Raw genomic sequence first — 9,995 nt, forward strand, 5'->3', positions numbered from 1 at the left:
TTAGCATTCTTCATTCATCATTCTTCAAACTTTGTTTTCTCATACAAAATTCTGCATTCACAAGATCTAGAAACACCTAGCCATATTCGAAGGTCCCTTCGCCCTAGACGTGAAAGGTTTAATTTCTGAGGGTTTGGTCCCAAATCTCTCTTTCAATTATTTAATTTAATTGTTTGATTATTATTTTCCTTGAAGTTACTAATGTGTGTATTTTGTTATTAGAAAGAGGTACGAAGCATCAAAGTAAGTACTTTAATTGGTTTTAATTGATATTATTGATGTAGAAATCATGTTTACATTGTTATTACGATATTCCTAGTATCATGTCTAGGGTAATTTTAATATTAAATATGATTGTTACGATGCTTCCTATGTTCTTCCTAATATTTATGATTTTTAGTATCATGCTAGGGTTAAAGATTTGATTTTTATTGCTTAGTGACATGCTAGGGTTTGTTATTAATCTCGTTAGTATCATGCCTAGGATCTTGCTATTATTATGCTTTAATATTAACATGAACATGAACATGATTATGATTATAATTATTATAATTTATGATTATGATGATTATGAATATTATTATTATTATTATTATTTTGATGATGATTATTTTATTTATGATTATCATTATTATGATTATAATTTTATTATTCATGATTTATTATTTATTATGTTGCTTGATATGTTTTATTTTTATTGCTTGATCACACTTTTATTGCATGTTTAAAGGGAATTTGTACTTGTAATCATGCTTAATAAGATAATTAATAATCTTGTTAGGTTAACTTTGATTATAATTCAAGTGATCGCCAATAATAGTTTATTTGTGCATTAATATTCAACCAACATAGATAAACAGGTTTAGGGTTAATCCTATTGATTGCATGTTAATTAAAAAGCGCACATGAATACAATCAGAATAAAGTAGAGGCCTATTATTAGGGCAGGTTCAATCTCTTTTAGGTTGGATTTGTACCATCATCCCCGAACCCTTATTTGGTTCTAGACCTTATGGAGTTGACGATCTCTTGGATCGTTAAGGGGTGTAACCTTCACCTCGTGAACGGTTTACAAGTTCCTTAAAAACTTGTTGGCGACTCTTTTGCTCTATCTTCTTCCCTTTTGGACGCCACCATAATTTAGTGTATGATCACAGTGGGGTTCAAGCTAGTGGGATTTTAAAGGCTTGAAATTATTCCCTACAATAACGGACCTAAATGCGTCAAATGCAATGATTGGATCCAATGGAACCTACATTGTTGAAAACCGAGACAAACAGATAAAACAACAACAAAATCCCGTGCAAGGCCTATACAGATGGATAGCCCTTTCAAATAGCTTTCCAACGGTATATTATAAGCCCAATTCCGAGCCAAAACGAAGAAGTTATGATCAAAACACTAAACCGGGCCCATAACCGACACCCTTGCACTCCAACGGCCTTATCTTTTGATACATAACATATTTTAACCTAATTCTAATGGCATCGGAAAGAAGACATCAATATCTTTCCAATTATATCTCACACGCCTGAATCCAACTTTTCAATCAAAAGTTATGGAAGTTTTAAAAATGCATTTTCGTATAAGGCAAACCGCAAACCAGCGCAACACAATAAGTTGCGCGCGCATGGCGCGCGCGACTCATTGAGATGCGCGCGGCACCCCAGCGCGACTCATAGAGTTGCGCGTGATAACTGACGGCGCGACTCTAAAACCCTAAACCGAGATTCCTACGCCTATAAAAAGGGGTCTTCGCACAGCTCTAAACGGAGAAAATCAGAATAAAAAACCCTAACTTTCTAAAATCCCTAATCTCTAAAACCCTCTTACCATCGTACTACTTTTCCCTCTTTCTTCCCAACTACTCTTCAACCCTAATCTATCCATTGAATCCCTTGGAGGTACAAAGAAGAAAGAAGGTCCATAAACATCTAAGACGGAGATCTAAGCATACATAGAAGAACGGTTAGTTTCCTGAGCACTTAGATAAATCACTTTTCTTTTATTGTTTAAACAACTTTAATTGATTAATTAGTGTTGTTTGATCACTTTAAAAAAAACTTTTAACTAATTAATTCACATAGTACTCTTTCGTTAATCAAGACTAGAGATTGAATAATTAGTTGATTGTTTTATCACTTAAGACAAGACGAATATTGTTTACTTCTTGTTCTTTTCACGAATTTGATCAAATAAGAATAACGACTTTTGCAATGTAACACTACTACAAAACTTGGAAAAAAGACCCCTACCTAAAGACCTGTTTTCTCAATCAACGGGTCTGATTGAAGTAAGAGATCTTATAACAATGATATCAGGTCTCTTATATGCATGAGGGCCTACTATGTTTGGTGGATAGAAAATTTATAAAGATATAAGAGACCCGTTGCCATTTTTACAGGTATCTTATGTGCATGAGAGCCCACTTCTCTTACTTGAAAAAAAAATAGAGAAATATAAGAGACCCGTTATTCAATTAAAAGGGTCTCTTACATTCATTTATTAATTATTTTTTTTAGTCAAACTCAATTTGGAATTCCTCACATTGAAATTAACGAACTCCGTAGCTTCTCTGAAGTTTCCTACTTTAAGAAATGCTACTCTTCCTCCCTTCATCAACTCTTTTTTTTCCCTTTTTCTATCCTCTTTTTCTTAGATTTCATCTATTTCCTCCATTATTTTTTGTAAAGTATTAACCCAAAAAGATGGAGGAATCACCTCTCCATGAGCTTGCACTTTGTTAATGGATTTACAGTGGGAAGATGATCGTCAGCTTCAGAACCTTTTTCTTTCATTTCTGCTTTCTGCCGACGCATATGGGTGGTGCTTTCTGCCGACGCGTATGGGTGGTGCTAAAGTTTGTATTTCTATTCCTTGTCGGATCGGCAGTTGAGGCCGCCGTGTTTTGATGAGAAGAGTTGGTGATTTTTTTTTTAAATTGAAATATTTTTGCTTGCATTTTGGATGTTTATGAGTACCCATTTCCAATTCGATTCTCGTTTCATATTAGTATTTATTTATCGTTCCTTGTTTTTTTTTCGGTTCATTTCTTCTATAATCTGAACTTTTTTTAATTAAATTAAGACTCCTGTTTAGATCTATTGTTTAAGTTTTGTTTTTGATTTTGTACTCCAAATTATGCTTAGGTTTATTAAATTTTGAATTTATTCTAAATTTTTGTGTTTGGTTTGTTCTCCAGACTCCAGCTCGTGACAATTGCTGTAATTGAAATGAATTAGATGGAGATAGTGACTTGGTTAGCAAAAGTTTGATTATGAGAAGAAACAAAATGATTATATGCGGTCATTACCAAATAACTTGTTGAACCAAAAAGAGGTTTAATTTTATCTTTCGGTAATTGACTAATTGCAGTTGTAAAATTCTATACTATTAAAGTTATTTTATTTAATCTTGAATTGTATTGTTGTAATTCAATTTTAAAATTTCAACAATTTGAATGGGGCGGTAAAATGTTAAAAACTTTAAAAATTCAAATAAATTTAATATTGATTATTCTTTTTTTGAAAATAAAGTGATCAAACAGACCCGTTAATTAATATAACAGGTCTATTTCACTTTCCTTAAACAGACCCCATATCACAAGTAACGGGTCTTTTCCTATTCTAATATAACTATTACACAACACGTCTAACAGACCGCCTAGCTCTAAAAACAGGTCTATTTGCTTTTTAAAACAGACCCCCCTAAATGAGGGGTCTCTTTATCAAACATACCCCTGAGATAGAGACCCATTCAAGACGGGTCTCTAAAGCTAATTTGGACGGGTTTGTTAGCTTATTTTTGTAGTAGTGTAATTCCTATATGATTAATGTATGTAAATAAAATCAATTAACATAGTTTTAGGTATCACGTTGCATATATTGTTTGGTGATGAAATTGTGCAAAGGAAGAGCTAGTAGAGGCCGCACTAGGGCTAGGATCGCGATTCTCCTCTAAAGGGAACGTTATCTTGGTACCCTCGCTCTCGAACTCATTTCTGGTTTATGTAGACCAATTTGGGTATGGGTAAACTTATGATTCATGCAAAATATCCCTTGAACTCTACTTGAGAGAAAGGCATGAACAAGGTTTATGGGTTTTCCTAAAACTCATTGGCGACTCCTACTTGTTCCTTACAAAAAAGCGTGTATGATAGAATCCTTTCTAATTCAAGGTTTCCCAAACTGTCAGGAATTCAAATCCTAATACATCCTAACAAGTGTAAAGTCCTGGGCTTTTATGTGGACAAGGGCATTTAAGGAGAGTACCCCTTACGATGGGAACACCCTCCTTACACTCCCTAAAAGGAACGTTATTTTAGTACCCTCGCTCCCGAACTCATTTTTGGTTTATGTAGATTTGGGCATGGGTAAACTTATGATTTGTGCTAATTATCCCTTGAACTCTACTTGGGAGAAAGGCATGAACGAGGTTTATGAGTTTTCCTTGAACTCATTGACAACTCCTACGGTTTTCTTACAAAAAAGCGTGATGAGAGTATCATTTCTAATTCAAGGTCTCCCAAACAATCAGGAATTCAAATCCTAATAAACCCTAACAAGTGTAAAGTACTAGGCTTTTAAAGGGCCATGGGCATTTAAGGAGAGGACCCCATACGATGGGAACACCCTCCTTACAGTGGCGACTCTGCTAGGGACTTAGAGGTTACAAGATTAGTTTGTAGTTATGGTTAAAGGTTTCCAACACTAGGTTGCCTATGGATTGTAACGAGAACTAACTTGGATAATCTCTAGTTAGAGAGCGAGACTCGAACGCATAATATCTTCCTTTTTCACAAAAGTAAAAATCAAACAAGCAACATTGCATCATGTATATGCATAGCACACTTTAACCATTGGGGATTGACTAATTGATTAGGGGCTGCCAACACTAGGCTTCTATCCCGAAATCAATAACAATCATCCCACCCATATCGTCAACAAAATGTTGAGAGAGCGATGTCATGAGTCAACACGTTGAGTGATTGATTAGTGCATCTTTTCTTAAGATATGGTACCCTTGGACACCCAAGCCTTGACCTTAGAATGCCATTGTATGCTTTGACGGTTCCTTTTATGTGCTTATGTGACTACATGAATATGTACTTCGTGTCTAATCTAACTAATTCCAACTTGTTACCTAGTGATATAATAAAAAAAATTCATACATTATGGTTCGACAAAAAATAAATAAATAAATATATAAATTATCGTTTTTTTTTGCGTTTTCGCAAAAAAAAAAAATATTGTCCTTTTTGCGTTTTTGCAAAAAAAAAAAAAAAATAGTGTCGAACCTAGCAGGTGGCACGCGCAACTGTCAAAGTTGCGTGCGCCTCCGTAGCGCAAGTTGAGAAGTTGCGCGCGCCCACTGTTCAGCGTTGACTTTGGTTCGTTACGAGCAATATCAGACGGAGAAAACAATACTATTGCTTCAAGGTTTATCGTTAAGTAGGTGCTAAGAATATCTCTTTGGCTAACAACATTGTCTACATTTTACTATGATCGCTTTTTTTCGAAAAATCCAAAAACATGTTTTTTTTATTTGTTCTTTTTGCATATTCACAAAATAAAATGCTTTTATCGTCCTTTTTGCGTTTTCGCATAAAAAAAATAATAAAATAATAATAATAAAAAAAAACGCATGTTGTAGATGCTACTCTTGAAGGTGCACTTTCCACTTTTGCGCAAGACGGAAAATTGCGCGCGATACGTATTTTATAATCAAACTAATGACATTATTTTTTATGTGGTTCGTCATTAGAAGTTTGCATCCCTTAATAGGACGTCATCAATATGTTTATTCTTAAATGTGCCTATTTTCGTGTTCATCATGTTTTAGTTGTAATTGATCAACCTTGATTTAAGAGTATAATTTATTTACCTCTTCTATGGTTTAAAAAGAAAATCCTAAGAACTTTACTTGGGAAGATTGTCTCACACACACACACACACACACAAAAAAAGAGAGAAATAGAACAAAAAAAAAAAAAAAGAAATGTCGTTTTTTTTTTTAATAAAAGAGTATGATAAAAAAAAAGAGAGTGAAGATAATGAATGATAAAACCGAGAAAATGATTTAATTATTTCCTGGATTTTACATTCGGAGGCCATCCTTATTTTTAAACAAATATTAATATATTATCCTTTAAAGATAAGCAATATGAGAATCATAATAAAAAAAATAAATAATAAAAAAAAAACGATATTGATCTCTATTGTAATTGATGAGTGGCATTTATGCCACCCTTTTATCCTTTTTCTCTAAGGATTCTCCCCTCATTTGCACTTGTTTGGCCCTTTTTCTAAGCATTTTTACTTAGTTTTGCTTCCTCTTTTCTTTTCTCCTTTATTTTCCCTTTTCTTAGTCTTCTCGCTTTGTTTTTATTGTGATTTCCATGCTTATGCTTTGTAGGAACCATTGGGAGTTTCAAGAGGAGGAAGCTAAGCTCAAGGGAAGCTGAAGGAAGTATGATTCAGAAGAGGTTCGGCCGAACCTCCTGAAGGTGTGGCCGAACCAAGGTGTGGCCGAACCTGCTCAGTGGTTCGGCCGAACGTCGAGGCAGGGACAAGATGCAATTTGGCAATTTTGCAGGAGTGGTCGAACCACAGAAGTTTGACCAGACCAAGATCAGGGAGGTTCGACCGAACCTACCCTGTAGTCCGGCCGAACCTTCCCATTGTTCGGTCGGACCTCTCCTTTTCTCAACTGGCTCTGTACGGACTATATAAGTCCCATCTTAGAACATTTTGATGTAATTAGATTAACTTAGTTTTAATTTTTGGGCACTTTTAGCTTAATCTAGGGAGAGAAACACTATTAGTCTTCATTGGTAGAGAGAGAAAGTGTGGTTTTATTCATTGATGAACTTGGATTTTGAAAAAGGAGTTTGTTTAATCCTTTGTAGACCTTCATCTTCAATTAATGAGCAATCTCTTACTCTTTCTCTTTACTTTTGTTGTTTATTTTGCTTATTTGCTTTGATTTTCCTTCTTTGCTTATTGATCATGTTGATGCTTATTGACTTGATGATTGATATTGTCTTCAATATGATTTGTGAGTAGTCACCTAGCCAAGGGTGTGGGGATGGTGTAGTTTCTAATTGTTGATGCTTATAATGTTGGGGTTATGTTAATGGTGATTAAAGTCTTTGCATTGATGATATTCTTTGATCTTCTTGCAAGTGCACATTGTTAGTTGATTAAAGGTGAATCTTTGCTAACAAGGAACGGAAGTTGACTTAGTTGAGATTCATTACTATCGATAGTTCTTTGATTGCACCTTCTAATATATGGTCCTAGTGTGGAAACATAGAGGCTATGTTAGGAGAAACCGATTAACCCCGGAAGGCGGTTAGATTGGGCCTTACTTCGATATTCATGCATGTTTAGTTTACCATTGATTTGCTACTTTTTTATTACATGATCAAGCGGCATCTACATCTACCCATTTCCCTTGGTGCTTAGTTATATTGATTTTAATCCATTTCGTTCTTAGTTTGATCTCTTAGTTATTCACACTTATTGTTCCGGGATAGCTTAGACTCTTAGTAATGAATGCGGTGTTTATGCATTTCTCCATGTGGTTCGACCCCTCTACTTGCCCTATACTCGTAATAGGTTGAGTCGAGTGTTATAAATTGTATTTGACTAAGGTGTAGTTGTTTGACGACGCAATTATTACCTCTATCAAATTGGCGCCGTTGCCGGGGAGACGACTTCCATTGCTATTTCATTGCTTGTTTGAGACTATCTCATCTTTTATTTGTTAGTGTTTGCTACTTTTGTTACTTGTCAGTGCTTACGTTCTTCTTAGCTTTGTTGTATGAACAGAGGACGAACCCGCTCAAGATCTTTGATTCCCATCGATCCAGAGCAAGAGAGGTCTTTGTCCCTACTTCGAAGAGAAGCAAGAGCAAGGAGTAGAAATTCTCATACCCCAACGAGAGAAGTAAGAGAATTAGAAGATGCTCCACCCTCTTCACCCTCAAGTGAAGAATTAGATAGCCCTAACTCATCATCGAGTCCTGAAATCAACCCTTTCTCATCCTAAAAGTTCGAGAGTGGAGAAGATCCTAAAATGGGAGAGATTACGCCTTTGAGTCGTCTTGGGGCCCCCGAAGCTTTTAGAGCGCAAAGTGGGATCCTAACTCCTACTACTCAAGCCAACAATTTCGAGATCAAGCCTAATTTGATTGCTTTGATTGAGAGGAAACAATTCTCGGGTGGAAAGTTTGAGAGTCCTCATGAGCACTTAAAAGAGTTTGAGAAATATTCTGACACGGTAAAGGTCAATGGAGTGACTCAAGAATATATTCGCCTCAAGATGTTTCCATTTTCACTAATTGGGAGAGGTCTAGAATGGCTAGAGAAGGAGGTGCCCCCTAATTCTCTCACAACATGGGACCAAGTGACTACGATTTTCTTGAGGAGGTTCTATAACCATAGGAAGACCGCCGAGGCTCGGTCTTCGATTCAAGGTTTTCGCCAAAAGAGTGGCGAGTCTCTAAGTGCGGCATGGGAACGATACAAAGAGCTTCAACGTCAATGCCCACACCATGGGATATCCAAGTATCAACTCATTCACACTTTCTATGGAGGTCTCACACCTCAAGGAAGAACAAGCCTAGACGCCGCGGCCGGCGGTCCAATCATGAACAAAGGAGAGCATGAAGTGGAGTGTATTATAGAGGAGGCCGCAAAGCACTATGATGATTGTTATAAAGGAGAAAGGGATGCTACTTCTAGTAAGGGTGTTTATACATTGGAGCAAGCCAACGCAATCAACAACCTCTCTACCCAAATCTCCAAAATGACCAAGCAAATGGATGAATTGATGAAAGAAAGGTCCAACCCTCATGGTAATACCTCCCCTTCAACCAAGGGAGGCAATGGTATGGATACTTATTCCTCCTTTTCTTACAATACAATGCCACAAGGATGCATGTTTTGTTCTAATTGTGAAACCTATGATCATGATACCTCTCATTGTGTATATGCTTGTGAAGTTCAACCCCTTTCCCATGAACATGATAATAATATGGAAAATGTCAATGCTATGAATTTTGCTATTAGAATGGGAAATGTAGGGAACTTGAGGCCAAACTCCAATCAAATGGGGAATTGGAATCAAGGTGGAAACCGTGGTTGGAACCAAAGTGGTGGTGGTTATGATAACCAATACCATGGTGGGGGACCCTTCCAATTTCAATGGAAGAGGCTACTCTAACCAAAGGGGGTATGGTAATCAAAACCAACAACCTAATTCTCGATACCATGACAATCAAAATCAAAATTTTGGTGATCAAGGTAACGTGGGAAATAATCAACAAAGAAATGTTCCTAACCAAGGCACCGGAAGCAATAGGGGTTAATATGTTTCTAACTATGCCCAAACTAATAGGCCTCCGGGTTTCCATCAACCCCAACTTCCTCCACCTCAACAACCTCTTCAACTTGAAGCCCCTCCAAATGATCCCATGATGGCTAAGGTAGATGCTCTATTAAAAATGCGTGAGGAGGATCAAAAGAGGCATGAGGAGGAACAAAGGAGATATGAGGAGGATAAAAAGCGAACCAATGCTCATATGAAAATGCTTGAGACCCAAATTGCTCAACTTGCATCTAATTCATCCCCCTCCTCTTCTTCTTCTTCTTCTTCTTCTTCTTCATCTTCTCACATTCTAAGTCAAGGAGTCAACCCAAAACCTTTGTATGCCGTGACAACAAGGAGTGGGAAGGTAGTAGGGAGTGACCCTTTAGTTGAGGAAGAACCCCATGAAGAGGTGGAGTTAGAGAATGAGGGTGAAAAACCCAATTAGCCATTGAGTGTTGAAAAGGAAAAAATGTTGAGCTGCCAAAGGAAAAAGAAGCCACCCCCTTGCCCCTAAATCGCCAACCTAGAGAGGAGAAGCTACCCTTTCCACAACGATTTGTGAGAGCTAAACTTGATGCCCAATTTGGGAAGTTTTTGGAAGTCATTAAGAATTTGCATAT

General features: G+C 36.6%; 1 long non-coding RNA gene and 1 other non-coding gene across 2 annotated transcripts; one reads left to right on the top strand and one right to left on the bottom strand.

The window, feature by feature from the left end:
* Nucleotides 1–2,533: 2,533 nt before the first annotated feature.
* On the top strand, nt 2,534–3,419 carry LOC145613423 (uncharacterized). The gene is made up of 2 exons (XR_014106947.1): nt 2,534–2,924; nt 3,203–3,419. It is a non-coding gene; the product is annotated as an uncharacterized LOC145613423 (long non-coding RNA).
* Nucleotides 3,420–8,458: 5,039 nt separating this feature from the next.
* Nucleotides 8,459–8,564, bottom strand: LOC145626059 (small nucleolar RNA R71). Its single transcript, XR_014110931.1, has one exon. It is a non-coding gene; the product is annotated as a small nucleolar RNA R71 (small nucleolar RNA).
* Between the last annotated feature and the right edge of the window lie 1,431 nt (nt 8,565–9,995).

Source organism: Chenopodium album, chromosome 3 (genome assembly GCF_948465745.1).
Source record: "Chenopodium album chromosome 3, dcCheAlbu1.1, whole genome shotgun sequence".
NCBI classification, from domain to species: Eukaryota; Viridiplantae; Streptophyta; class Magnoliopsida; order Caryophyllales; family Amaranthaceae; genus Chenopodium; species Chenopodium album.